This window comes from Vespa mandarinia, unplaced genomic scaffold (assembly GCF_050613455.1).
Source record: "Vespa mandarinia isolate Hongniang unplaced genomic scaffold, ASM5061345v1 scaffold_59, whole genome shotgun sequence".
NCBI classification, from domain to species: domain Eukaryota; kingdom Metazoa; phylum Arthropoda; class Insecta; order Hymenoptera; family Vespidae; genus Vespa; species Vespa mandarinia.
Window position 1 is genome coordinate 187,775 of NW_028197193.1, and position 13,630 is coordinate 201,404.

General features: G+C 45.9%; 1 long non-coding RNA gene across 1 annotated transcript; it reads left to right on the forward strand.

The window, feature by feature from the left end:
• Nucleotides 1–1,079: 1,079 nt before the first annotated feature.
• On the forward strand, nt 1,080–3,758 carry LOC118445457 (uncharacterized). Its single transcript, XR_004839268.2, has 3 exons — nt 1,080–2,776; nt 2,881–3,543; nt 3,632–3,758. It is a non-coding gene; the product is annotated as an uncharacterized LOC118445457 (long non-coding RNA).
• The last annotated feature ends 9,872 nt before the right edge of the window (nt 3,759–13,630 follow it).

The window sequence follows — 13,630 nt, forward strand, 5'->3', positions numbered from 1 at the left end:
GATGATCGGATTTAATATAGCGTTGCACTCGAGCTAGCATCGGATCGTCTCGAATTTCTATTCGTAAATGTCATCGCGTCGGTATCGAAGAAAAGAATACGAATTTCTCGAATATCCGCAAAAACTTTCCTCTCCTTTCCAACCATTTTTTCTATGGACTGCAGATAAATAATTTGGTCGCGACTTTGATTCGTGCAAAATCGATCGTGGCGATCTGACAAAAGAATCCAAGGAAAATTTTTAACCGACCATTTGTCGAGGAACGAACGAAGAAACCGGTAGCGATAAATCATACTTAGCTTCTACCAACGCTTATAACTCTGATAGGCGCGCGGCGCGTATCTCGACGAAGAGACGATGAAAAGTTCTCGGCAAGGCTCGCAGAACACCGAGGAGAGAGGATCATCGATTTACGATATCCTCGGTCCATCTCGATCCGATCGATGCCGCTTCGATCTTTACGCATCTATGTACCCACCCATATCTATAAATATACGTTTATTTATACGACTCTCTACGATCGGAAATCGGATTTTTATCCACGGTGAGTTTCCGTTCCCGCAGCCTCTTATTCTACCCTCGGTTTTTTCTCCCTTAAGAAGGAGAAATGGAAAGTATTTTGGAAAGGCCAAGAAACGTCTGAAATCTCGAGGCGGAGACTCACGAACGATGCACAGCGGTATTTTTAGACGTTAAAATCGGTCCATAAATTAAATCCGCAAAAGGACCAAGCGCGGCCGAGCTAAATGGAACGACGAGCTATGCTCGTTTCGTTCGAGGTTCCTTTCAAATTTTTTCCACTTTTTCCTCCTCCTCCTCCCTGATTTACTCCTTTTTTCTCCTCCCCACCTCACGTCTCTATCTTGCTTCAACGATAATTAAGGAAGCAGAAAATTTATCCGTATTTCTTTTTTTTTTTTCTTTTCTTTTTTTTATTATTAAATAGCGTCAAAAATTCGGCTTTACGGATATCTTGGAAATTGAATTGGCTGGTTAGCACTAGCGAGAAAAGATATAAATGGTAATGTTTTTGAAGAAATAATAAAAAAGTGTCGATCCTCGCACGTTGAGATCGATCGTTTGGCCGAAAGGTCAAGACTATATTCCCGCGCGCGCGCGCGCGCGCGAGGGAATCGTCTTTTTTTCTCTTCAACTTTTTTTCACTTTTTTCGCGTAGAAAAAGGTCTATGGAGGGTCTGACGCTATAAATTAAAACGTATCCGCGCTGGCGAGATAGCCGTGGAAAGGACACTCCGTCGATAAAATTATAATTTTATTGCACGGTGGGTGCTATTTTTATCGGCGACGTATGTAGGTACGCTATCGGGTATATCGCTTTCTGAAAAGAAACACGCATTCACGAACGATATATTCTTTTTCCCTTCGCGTCTGGGTCGCGCGCGTTCGTTCGTTAACGATTAAAATTTCCAGCGCCTTCATGAAGTCTCGCCGTGAAGTCGGATAAGATACGTCCGTATATTTACAAAGGTGCCTTTCGTCCGAGCATTTCTTCTTTTCTTTTTCTTTTTTATTGTTGCTTTTTTCTCTTTTCGTTTTTCGTTTTTTCTGTTTATCTTAACATTTTTTTTTACTCTCCCTCACTTTTGGAACGTCCTCTTGGATTTTTTATGTCACGGCCTTGGAAGATTCGAAAAACACGGACGAGCCCGTGATCGATAATAAACTTTTAAAGGATTGCACAAGATCTCGGGAGTTTATTCTCTCCGAAAAAATCCGTCTTTAGCCGAAAATATTTGAAGCGATCATCGTCCGAGTTATTAAGAAAAACGGGCGTCCACCGAGCTGCTCTCTCATGAGATCCGATCGCTCCTGTGTACTTTCATCCGTAACCCAATTCTTTCTTTCGCTTTGACTCGGTTCAACGGCTCTTGAAATGGTCTTGAATCGATCTCTCATCCTCTAATCGCGCATTCCTAACCGTTACGCGCGGCTACTATCGAATTCAAGGGAAAGTTTCGTTGCGTACGAAACACGAGCGATTTCAAACGGCCATTGCCGTTAGGAACTAACCGAAGGAAGCTTCGTGCCGATCGATCGGGAAAACTGAACGTGGAATAAAAGACAAAAGAAGAGGAAGATGCGATTGGTCAAAGTTCAAAACTATACTTGGAAGAAAGCTTTCGCTGAGAGTACCAACGACGTCCAGTTCTCACCCTGACAGGAGATTTCGGGTAAGGAGTTGGTTGTTGGCCACGTATTTACGTATGACTATTCTATACAGGTAGAAGTGTTTGAGGACAGGTGAGAGAAAAGGAGAAGTGTCTGCGAACTGGACGACCCACGGGGCAGAGAGAGAGAGAGAGAGAGAGAGAGAGAGAGAGAGCTAGATCGCCATCGTTTAGGAATAAAGGATGAAAGATAAGGGCAGTTCGAGGAAAAAGGGAGAAAGAGGAAGAGGAGCTGGCCCGTAAGAAACAACGAAAGGGAGAGAGAGAGGGAGCCGCGCGAAACTGACCAATAGATCCGGTTTAGCCAGTTTCCGGATTCCGTGGGTCATTGGGATCGAGCTTTCCCCTTTCTCAAGCGGTACCATCCTCCGCTCTATCGCACGGGTTGTCCTCCCTCGTGGAAAGGTCCGCTAGCGCAACCCCTTTTCTCTCTCTCTCTCTCTCTCTCTCTCACTCTCGCTCGCTCGCTCGTCCACTAGTCGCGTTGTCCATCCGCATACATTAACTGTCCATCCTGCGAAGAAATCCGGTTTTGTGACAATAAGCGATGATAGGGGCTGGACAGGGAACCCTTGGAATCGTCATAGGTCAGTCGACTCCCTAAACTCGGCTTCTGTCTCACGTTCAACCTGCCTGCAAGGTGAGTGTGTGAGACACCGGCGTTGATCGGTAATACTCTTCTTCTGTCCAGTTACGACGTTTCCTTTGGGGATGACCATCACCTATCCGACGTCGTTACTTCTTCCTACGGTGGGAACGAAAACCTGATCGCGGGAGTCTTTCTAAAACTTTGAAGAGCGTTCCCAACGAGAGAATCGTTTCGAGTAACGACATGGACGCGTACGTTGCGAAGCAGAAGAGGAGCAGAACCAAAGCTCCGTTCTTTCGACGGAGGGTGCCGTGCAAAGGGGGGAAAAATATATATATACATATATATATACATATATGTGTGTGTGTGTATGTATAAAAAAAAGATGAAAAAGAAAAAAAAGCGGATCGACCGGACAGTGGCCACGAGCGAGTCTCCGTCTTCTTTCATTTTTGGAAGGAGGAACAAGTTCTCCTAATTCGAACCGGTACGAACGTGCAACGTCTCGTTTCGCGCGGAAAAATCCAAAGGGGAATCTTAGAGAAAAGACTTTTGGAAGGGAAAAGAGACGGAAGGAAGAATAAATAAATGCGTGGACCGTTGCTATCCGAGGACTTTGTGCGTCGTTGAACGCGAACGACGGTTACGGAGGATCGTTAACCGTCTTGCTTTTAACGTCTCTACTTATTTGCTCGTCCAGCTGGCGTAGACATTACTAGAAGAGACTTTGAGGACGACTACACGCTGGATTCGTCGAGCACTATCGTAAGTGCTTCGTTTAATTCGTTTGATCTTTGAAGGAATAAGTTTCAAACGTTATTTCGTTTCCATTAAATCGAATGATTTTTTAAAGAGAACGTTGAAACGTACACGCGATCGTTGGATGCCCGCACGAAGTCGATACGGACAGGATGCCGCCGTCCATCGTCCGAGGAACAGGAGAAAGGGAAGAAATGAAGGGAGGAGATCGAAGGAAGCTACAATCTTTTCATTCGGGGCGCGATAAACGCGCCGCCGACTTTTGCGGTGAATAAAATGCAAGGAATCCGCTCCTTTTGCATTATTTATCTCTTTCTTTGTCGCTCTCTTATTCCCCTTTCTCCCTCTTTTTCCGTCCTTCTATCGCGCCTCCCAAGGCGCATCGCACGGCCAGGAACCTATTGAGCCGTACAAGATAAACGCTAGTAATTGTTAGCACCGACGCAAAAAGCTGTTATTCCGATGTATCGTGCCGAGAGAGAGAGAGAGAGAGAGAGAGAGAGAGAGAGAGAGAGAGAGAGAGAGAGAGAGAAAGCCGAAACTCTACACGCACGCGAACGCACCCATTCGTGACTTTTCAGAGCGCGTTACACGAGCGTGCCCCGAGTAAACCAGAGTCGACGCTGAGAGCTTTTAACCGAAAAAGACGGATAGACGAAGGTAGTACGTGAGAGTGCGAGAGAGAGAGAGAGAGAGAGAGAGAGAGAGAAAAAGAGTCTTATAAATGCACGCACGGAAATGCACATATCGATACGTAGGCTGCATATGTATGGATATGTAGGCTGTACACGCGACACCGACACGAAGACAGGAGTATACGATAGAAAAGGAGAAATGTATATAGAAGGAGAGCGACTCGCCGGATAGTCCCTGGTCGCTCGTCCGTGTCGACCTATTCGATCGAACGACCGTCGTTTATCATTCTGGTCTCCTACCTCCCACCCTCCTCTCATCCGCTAACCATGTGACTCGACCGCCCATCGACGTCCTATCGGCGATATCATTTTTTCCCTCTCTCTCTCTTGCTCGCTCGCTCGCTCGCTCTCAACGATGCGAATTATAAACTCTCTCGGCACCACCGAAGGTGGCACTTTTAAAAAAAGGCTCTCGGACTACACCGACGTACGTCAATGTCCGAACAGGCTTCCGCGATAAGAAGAAACGCCGATAAGGACCGATCAAGTTCCTTCGATCGCGATTCGCGATTTTATCTTCTTTGTCGATTTTATGTAATAAGAAGAAACGCAACCAACTGGAACGTCGATAAGGTCTCTCTCTCTCTCTCTCTCTCTCTCTCTCTTCCTTCTGATCTCGTTTCGACTCTCTATCGTGACGTCGAGATTTCCATCGTAAAAATTAATATTCTTGGCGTCGCTTATGCAAATTGGCGAGAACTCATTGCGCTCACTGCAATCAATTTGTTAATTGCGTATACGCTATCCACATATGTACGTAGACAAACTTTGCCAATCGTTTTCAATTATTCACGGAGAGCTTAGAATGGATCGTTACTTTCACCGTGTTTCGAGAAGAGCGACTCGAAAAAGGTTCGATTCGAAAAAAGAAAGGAAAGAACAAAAGCGAAGATAGGAGAGGGCGTTGGTTCTCGCGGAATCCGGTTTTCCGTAAGAATACCGTAGGTAAGTATACCCCATTAGAGATACATCCATTCATAATCCATTCGTAATCCATTCATAAATTAACTCTGGCAAAGGATAATAGAAAGAGATCGGCCTCGTAAGGACTCTCTCTCTGTTGACCTGCGAACCGGTCGGCCGGATCAGAGGAGAGACGAACGGTGGAATGAGAAACCGAAGCGGAGAGAGAGAGAGAGAGAGAGAGAGAGAGAGAGAGAGAGAGAGAGAGAGAGAGAGAGAGAGAGAGAGAGAGAGAGAGAGTGGGAGAGATAATGCGTAGCAGCTAGATGGGCAGCGATTTCGCCTCGTTTGCGCTACTCGCGCGCGAATAGTCGAGACGTCGCGAGAGGGAATTTATGCGTTTAGGCGTCGGCTACGATCCTGATGTATACTGCCTCGTATAACGTTGCTATCGTGGCCAACGAACGTAATGGCCTTCGTTCAGCGCCGCGAATAACACCGTACAACAACACCGTTCCTTCGAAACCTTAGCCTTACTAAACCATCGGTAATTGTTTATCAGCGATTCTCGACCGGCCGTGGTGTCTCTTTTATCGACGATTGGACGAAAATCCCCCCTTAAGAATAGAAGGGAAAAATAGAAGCGATCGTAGTGTAGACATATCGATCCAGGAATGGACTTTCGAGCGAATGAAAAAAAGTAACGGATTCGAAACAATTCGAAAACAATTTGTCTTCGATCGAATCGAGATAAGAGGTAGCGAACGAGCGAGCAAGCATAGAAGAACGCGACCGACTACGTGGTTACGTACAAACACACGTACGTGTTTCTCTAAGTATAATGCATTTTGCAACGGGCAGTGTATAACTCACGCGGAAAAGGCGGTAGTGCTTAACGGACGGACGGACGCGGAACGCTCGAATTCGAGCGTGAAGCCTGATATGAAGTACGTACATATGTAGGTACTTCAAGTCGTAGCCAAAGCGACTACGACTGCGGCTTATTACCGCGTTTGGTTCGCTCAATAAAATAACGTGTTAACGTCGATAAGACGGCTAAATTTACTGTGCCGCTCCAGCCTTTAGGGTAACGATTAATAAATGGCTTCGGCTACAGAAATTCGGGATACTTTCTACGATCGCAGTAGGCGTAACAAAGTTTAAACGCTAATCTGACTTCCTCTGGCTTTTCAAAATTTGATTCCTGGCTTTGCGTAATATTTGATTTTCTCTTTGAACAATTAATATCTCCTTACTTAGATCACGAATCGTCGATCGATCGAACTTTGGTGCGAGGTAACGTTTACCATAACTCTATACGGGGTACGTGTAATTTCATTTGTCGCGGGAGATCCTATCGACGAAATTTATATGCTCGCCCTTAGGAAATACGTCGTGGAAAGCGATAAAAGCGTCCATACAGCGGCCCGTTCTAACGTAACCATCGTGTCGATCGTATAATGGAGCGTTCGTTGGATACGCGCACGGGTCATCGAACGTCCATCTCGTCGTCGTCGTCCTCCCTCTCCTCCTTCCCCTCCTCCTCGTTCTACCCGAACGAAGAAGAGGAAGAAAGAGAGGAAGCTATCGGTAATTATTTATCGAGCGATCTTGAATGACGGTCACGTATACGCGCTCTCGTCTCTTCTCAAACAGGATCGAAGGAGAATCTCGCCGACGATGCGTCGGCATTCGCGGTGTATTAGAAGCAACGCGGAGGTATCGAACGTATTCTCCGCTACTGCCTACTCTTCGTTTCTTCTCCTTCCTCCTTAATCCCATCTCCTTTTACTCTTCTCTTTGATCGCAAAACGCATACGTTCCTTTCGTTCGACTGATCCTTTCGTTGATTTCTTACTGAAAAGAAACGGTTGTCCGACGTCAATTCCTTACGCCTCTTCGCAAATTTTCTTTCAAATGAAAATCTATTCTTTTATCGATGCTCTCTCTCTCTCTCTCTCTCTCTCTCTCTCTCTCTCTTTCAAAGTAGCACTAGTAGGCCGCGTGCTTACGATAATAATCGACTCGAAAGGACTCTACTACGCATTAACGGTACAATACCCTATTAGCCTTTAAATTCCAGTATCGAATCGTCTTCTTGTTAACGTTCTCTCCGCGACAAAGCACTATCGTTCCCGTCGTTCTATCCATTTAACTCTTATATAAATAAGCTCTTACTTTTCTTTATCTCATCTCTCTCTCTCTCTCTCGAGAGAGAGAGAGAGAAGTCACGCTATTTCCTTCGAAATAATTAGACGGCCAATAAATCCGACTATTGGGACTTTTTAATCTGACATTCTTCTCTTCTTCCTCTCGATCGTAAGAGAGGCTCGTGTTATCGATCGCAACGGCGCGGAGATCGAAATCGCGAATTCTACGCGCTCGATTTGCACCAGGAGGCGGCGCCGGTGCCAAGAGTCGGGGACCCATTGGCCACCGCAATGACCAATCATCATTTGACATTCTTTCGCCTTGGTCGTCGTGTGCATTTATCCCACGAGCACGCAGATGGAGAGAGATAGAGATAGAGAGAGTGCGAGAGAGAGAGAGAGAGAGAGAGAGACGAAGACTCGACGAGACGTCGAGGCACGCGTACGAGACGCACGCGAGCCAGAGAATAACCACCACCATCGTCACACCACTATTCTCGGGATTATCGAGATCGCGAAAAATGTTGCACGCATGCGACGGTGGAAGGATAAAAGAAAGGATAGGAAGCGTTCCGCGCGCACTTGCGCAGTATCCTGAGGTACACGCGTCGAAATACCGATCGTTTCGTATACTTTGCCAGGAAATTCTAGAGCTCGACTTTTACAAACCGATCCTTACCGACCCTTACTTTAATTAAAAGTTTACGTTAGTAATTGCGTCCGAACGTGAACACGCGATCGAGGATAAAGAAATGGTAATGCCGTTGAAATACTTCTCGTCCCTCGAAAAGTTCCACGCTCATAAAAAGAAACATCGTATCTCGTTTTTCATCCTCGAGAATCGTTTCTAACAGCGATTAGAGATGCGTTTCGAAGGAAAAAACGGCGGATATCGATGCTTTAGGAGAGGCACGTAGCCGTGCGAGATGGGCAATGCACTTTCTCATTACCGGCACGTAGACGAGTCCGTGGCGAACGGCTAAATACTCGATAAACGTACCTTTTACAGGAAGCACCATTGCAGGATGGGTAGCTATATAAAGGAGCCGGAATGTACCCTGTCGCGGATTAATTACAGTTTGGAGGGGGAGAATTATCCAGGGGATGTCCCACCGGTGGGACCGATGTGGATAGATTTTCTTCTAAGTGCACGTTACGCATGGGTGTGTCCCTTTCGTTTCGCGGACTCGAGCTCCTTTCGCTCGCTCGCTCGAACTCGACTCCCAGGAATGTCGCGTCGATCTCCTTGCGCCAACGATTACTTCCTCCGTACTTTGGAATTTCATTGACCGTTCCTTCCAATGTACTTTAAGTACCTTTAGTTCGTAAAATAACTTTATCGACGATTCTGTCGGTTAATATCTATAAATGTTCATCTTCGATATAAACTAGGAGGACGTACGTTAGGAGAAGCAAAGTTGCACGGCAGGGACAAGGAGGGTTGTTGACTCGATCCGTAGGAGAACATCTACGATGGAAAAACATCGACGTTAAGCATTCTACGTCAGCTGCGATCGATTCCGCGGTAGCACACGCCAGACCAGTTCAGCGAATTGAGTAGCTCCACTTGCCATATCCTGCCACATCCCGCAGACATTTCCCTGCCTATTACGGACGAGGCCGGATCGGCCAAAGAACTGTTCAATGAAATTCTCAGATACGAAAACTCAGGCATCGCCTCGAAACGAAAATAATCGATTATTATAGGTAGGTAGGTAGGTAGGTAGGTAGGTAGGTAGGTAGGTAGGAAGGTAGGTAGGTAGTAGGTATAGGTAGGTAGGTAGTAGGTAGGTAGGTAGTAGGTATAGGTAGATAGGTAGTACGTTGGCGGTACCAGCTACTCGAGCTCTCAATAGAACAGGGCGCTTAATAACGCTCTATAATGGGGCCTAATCTTAACACTCAATCGCGATACGCGTCCACGATACGAGATCATTTCGCTCGTCCGCACTCGCCTCTCTGACAATGAGTCACGGCCAATAAACGAGGATATTTTCATTGCAACGAACGCGAGAGCTCGTGCGTGTCTCTTTGCGTTCAATCTTCTCTTTCCTTTCTCTACGTCGAGTTCGTTATTCGATCGAATTTAGTAGGGATTTTGTCGGGCGACGAAGGACGCCTTGGCCCTCCTTCGTACCTCAAGGATTTTTCAACGTTCTCGCGGACAAGGTTCACGCGCGCGTATAACCGGAGTACGAACCAGCGAGAGCGTGTGTGCGTTGCTCCTATCCTCTCTCCCTTTCTCTCTCGCTTCAGCCTCCCATCGTCCTCTCTCTTTTTCTCTTACCGTTCGAGCAAAGGCCGAAGGAAGGCCAGCGGGCAGGGAAGAAGACAGGGCGTGGTCGCGATCTCCCGCGCCGCGAAACGCGTTTATTTGGTCGAGAAATTTCTCTGCCCTCCTCTCTCTCTCCCCTCCCACCCTCCCTTCCTCCCTACCTACCTACCTCTCTCGCTCGCTCGTTCGTACCTTTTCGCCGCGCGAACCTTCGTCGTCTTCTTTCGAGAGAGTTTCCAATCGTGGCGACTAGATATACTCTACCTACGTCTGCGTGCGCCTCGAGTCCCATCGGAAGGCGCGTCACGCGCTCCTGGACTTGTTCGGCGCTCCTCATCTCAAGAAAGGGGAACAGTCTGAGAGAGCGATCGAGCGAGTGAAAGAGAGCGAGAGAGAGAGCAAAAACAGCCCTCTCTCGTGCTTACCTTTTCCCTTCCCTCTTCTATTACTCTTTCTTCTCTCCTCGCGCCGACCGGCCAAGGAAAGAGGACGTATGAAAGATAGAGAGAGAGAGAGAGAGAGAGAGAGAGAGAGAGAGAGAGAGAGAGAGATTGGGAGGGGGGAGGAAGAGAGAGGGAGAAAAGGAAATTTACGCCGGGTTGATTATCGATCGATCGATACGTGGTCAGTTTACATATGTAGCGCCTGAGTTTAATTGCGACCAGGAGAATTAACGCTTTAAGATTCGCAACGACGATTTGAACCGTAGGCGCGTTTAAACGCGCGCGCCGTCGTACCTCGCTCGGAATTAATGGCGATCCGAGAAAATTAGCGGCCTGCTTCGACTTGCCGGTGATTTAATTGCGATCGAACGTTTTTACGTGTTCACGGAGAAACCGTGCGAGCTCGCGCTCGCGCGCGCTACCAACCGACAACTTTCGTTTAACGCCTCCAAGAGTATAGTCGATTTTTTTTAATTCCTCCCTCCTCCTTTCCTCTCTCTCTCTCTCTCTCTCTCTCTCTCTCTCTCTCGTTTTACCGAAAAGATATTCTCTTCTCGATTAATCTCGTACGCGGCAAGAAAAGACCGCGTAACGAATGACGGAGCTTCTAAAGCGAGCGATTCGAAAAGCAGTAGTCACCGTGCGTTAATTAGATGGCAATTTTCAATCGCGTAACCTCGACGCGATAAACGTGCAAAGAGAAAAAGTACGCTCTCCTTTGGCGGACATATCAAACGTTGTCAGAAAAGAGTAAGAAGGAAGATGGGGGACATTTCGCGATAAGGTAATTCGACATACGTATCTATTTGCCACTAGGCGACAAGTACGTTCCCCGGGATTACGAAGGAGTATTCCCATTAGCATACTCGATCGACCGGACCAAGTCGAGGAAGAGAAAAGGAAAAGGGGAAAGAGGGAGAGGGGAAACAGGGCTGTCTGTGTGCGATAGAGATTTAAAAGATCGTCTTCCTACGTTTCGAAGAAAAGTGGTGCGCGGGAAAAGATTACGGAACGTCCGATCGCCGGACGTACGAAAGGCGTCGTCGTAATTCAAGAGCATGGCGAATGTGCCATCACCGATGCAAGCTTTAAGAGAGAAATAAATAAACTTTTAAGGCATTCGATCATTTCTCGAGCGTTGACGAAGCGTGGCTCCAAGATATACGATCGTTCAAATATTCCCTTTTACGAGGATATTAAAATATCGATATTATAATATTTATTATGTATCGTCTTTAACGTCACTCGATTCGTCCAAAGCAACCGAACGAGTGATAACGAGATACGACTGATGCTTCTAGAAAACATCAGGATGAGAAAATAAATACGTTGATTTCGTATAAAGGTACGCGTTCAGTAGGAAGGGTAAAGGTTCTTTTTCTACCCGAGAATGAAGGGTGGTATAGGTTCGCGCGTAATTCGGCGTCCCGCGGTCCAGCTCGTAAACATGAAAATAATATTAATCGCGATTATCGTCCGCGCCGGCAATAATAGCAATAACGAAGGGCTCTTTATAGCCACGCGAGTAATCTCTTAGGTACTCGTAGACAGGTAGCCGAGACGAGGAAAAGGAGGAGGAACCCTGCGGCGAAGACTTCGTACAGTCTCAATATCGTAGCACCGAATTACTGCAAATACCGCGAATCTTCTTCTCGTCCTACCGGTCCTCTTTCCGTACCATATACCACGAGCGTCTTCTTCGGGAGTCTGCCTTGCGACGCATTACCGATTCCAAGGAAAGTATTTGATTACTATCGACGATAAACAAATTTCGCGATGACCTCGACGTACTCGCTACACGCGTACCTTTATGTATGTATACATAATTAATGTCATTCAAAGAGGATCGTTATATCGTTCGTCGGGAAAGATTCTTTTCTTTGTTTAGAGAATAAACTAAGAGAGCGATAATATTCTCTTTCCCTCTCTCTAAATGATAACATTGCGCGCGCGCGCGCGCGAGAGAGAGAGAGAGAGAGAGAGAGAGAGAGAGAGAGAGAGAGAGAGAGAGGAATAAAACAAAACAGCCAATCGACGAACAAAAACGAATATTTTTGTAAAGACGTACTTTCGGATTGGACTATTGTTCCTCAGAGTCAGAGAGAGGACGAGTTCGTCGGAGTCGCTACAAAGCGCTCCTTCGAGCGATGTATCGCATCGAATTTCACGTGGCGTTTGTGGTTCCTTGGGAATGGATACTCGGATTATGGGTTACGGTTACGGTCGTCTCGCGTATACGAAGAAACCGTGCACGAGATGCGGCCGCGACGTAAAACCATCGACGATGGAAATAACGATAAAGATACTAACCTCTTACGATAGCTCGTCCTGCCTTTTATCAAAATTATTCATTTTCAAAATATTTCTTTTTTCCGTACCTTCATATTTTCTTTATTATTATTCCAAATAAAAGAATCGTTTAATTGTTTATCTCCGATAAGATGTTTAGGAATTGACCGTTTCTCTCACGAGACGTACTTACGTTTATACGATCATTGTTCTCTCTCGAAAAAATGGCGAATTTACGCGGGGATTATAGGCTCTCGCTTAAATTAACTTGTCTTGGTTTTCTTCGAATTTCATAGAAGGAACTAGGCAACTCGGTCGGTAAAATAATCTGTAAAGTCCCAACGTGTATTATTACAGGTATACTTCGGAAACACGAAATTATTTTATCGATAGATATATAACGTTTTTTGTGGAAAAATTAGGAAGGAAAATAGGACATTCCGATGTCAGAATTAATCGCGCGTTTACGAAACTTTTGGAATTTGAAAAAAGCACGATGCTTCCAAAAATCCTTCTAATTTTATTATCGCGAAAGCAAAAGTCATCAAGGTGCCTTCGCAATACTTACTTTCGAGCTGGAAATTGATCGAATGCTCTCTGATGGTAGAAATACGAACGACCATAAATATATACTTTACCCTGCGACCGTTTCACCGAAATTTACAGGTTGCGCCATCTTTCACCTAGCGTGCCTCTTCGTTTTATCCTAGTAAGATAATTTCTTTCGAAAGAAAGCGGTGAAATTGCTGTTTAAAAAAAAAATCGTGAGTAAAGAGACAAATCGACGAAGAAATCGAGTCGAAGCGCCTTTAATGATAAAATTTTTGTGCCTTTACAATGTTTTATATATAAATGCGTTGTTCGTTTTCATACTGTCATAGGTGTATGCGCTATCGAGTTGTTGGATTTTTATTCTTTTCAAGTTGCTGCGTACCTTCGACACGAGATTCCATCGAATCCCAATGTTTCTACCAGGTACTGATGTAAAAATGCTATTATTTTATAAGTAGCAGATAGCGTTTTCATGATTAAAAAGAGAGAGAGAGAGAGAGAGAGAGAGAGAGAGAGAGAGAGAGAGAGAGAGTAAGCTGCGAAGGGTTGAGAATCGATGGTGGAACGTTCGAGACGGATAAAAAACGAAAAGATACCCAACAAGGAATAACACGAGGCAACGCGTCCTCGAACGGCCGACCGACTCGTTCACACTGTGAATCATCTCACGCGTTTCGCTCCACGATCGATAATATTCCCCTCCCTTCTCACCTCTCCGCTCTCCCCACTCTCTCTCTCTCTCTCTCTCTCTCTCTCTCTCTCTCTCTCTCTCTCTAATGGAATACT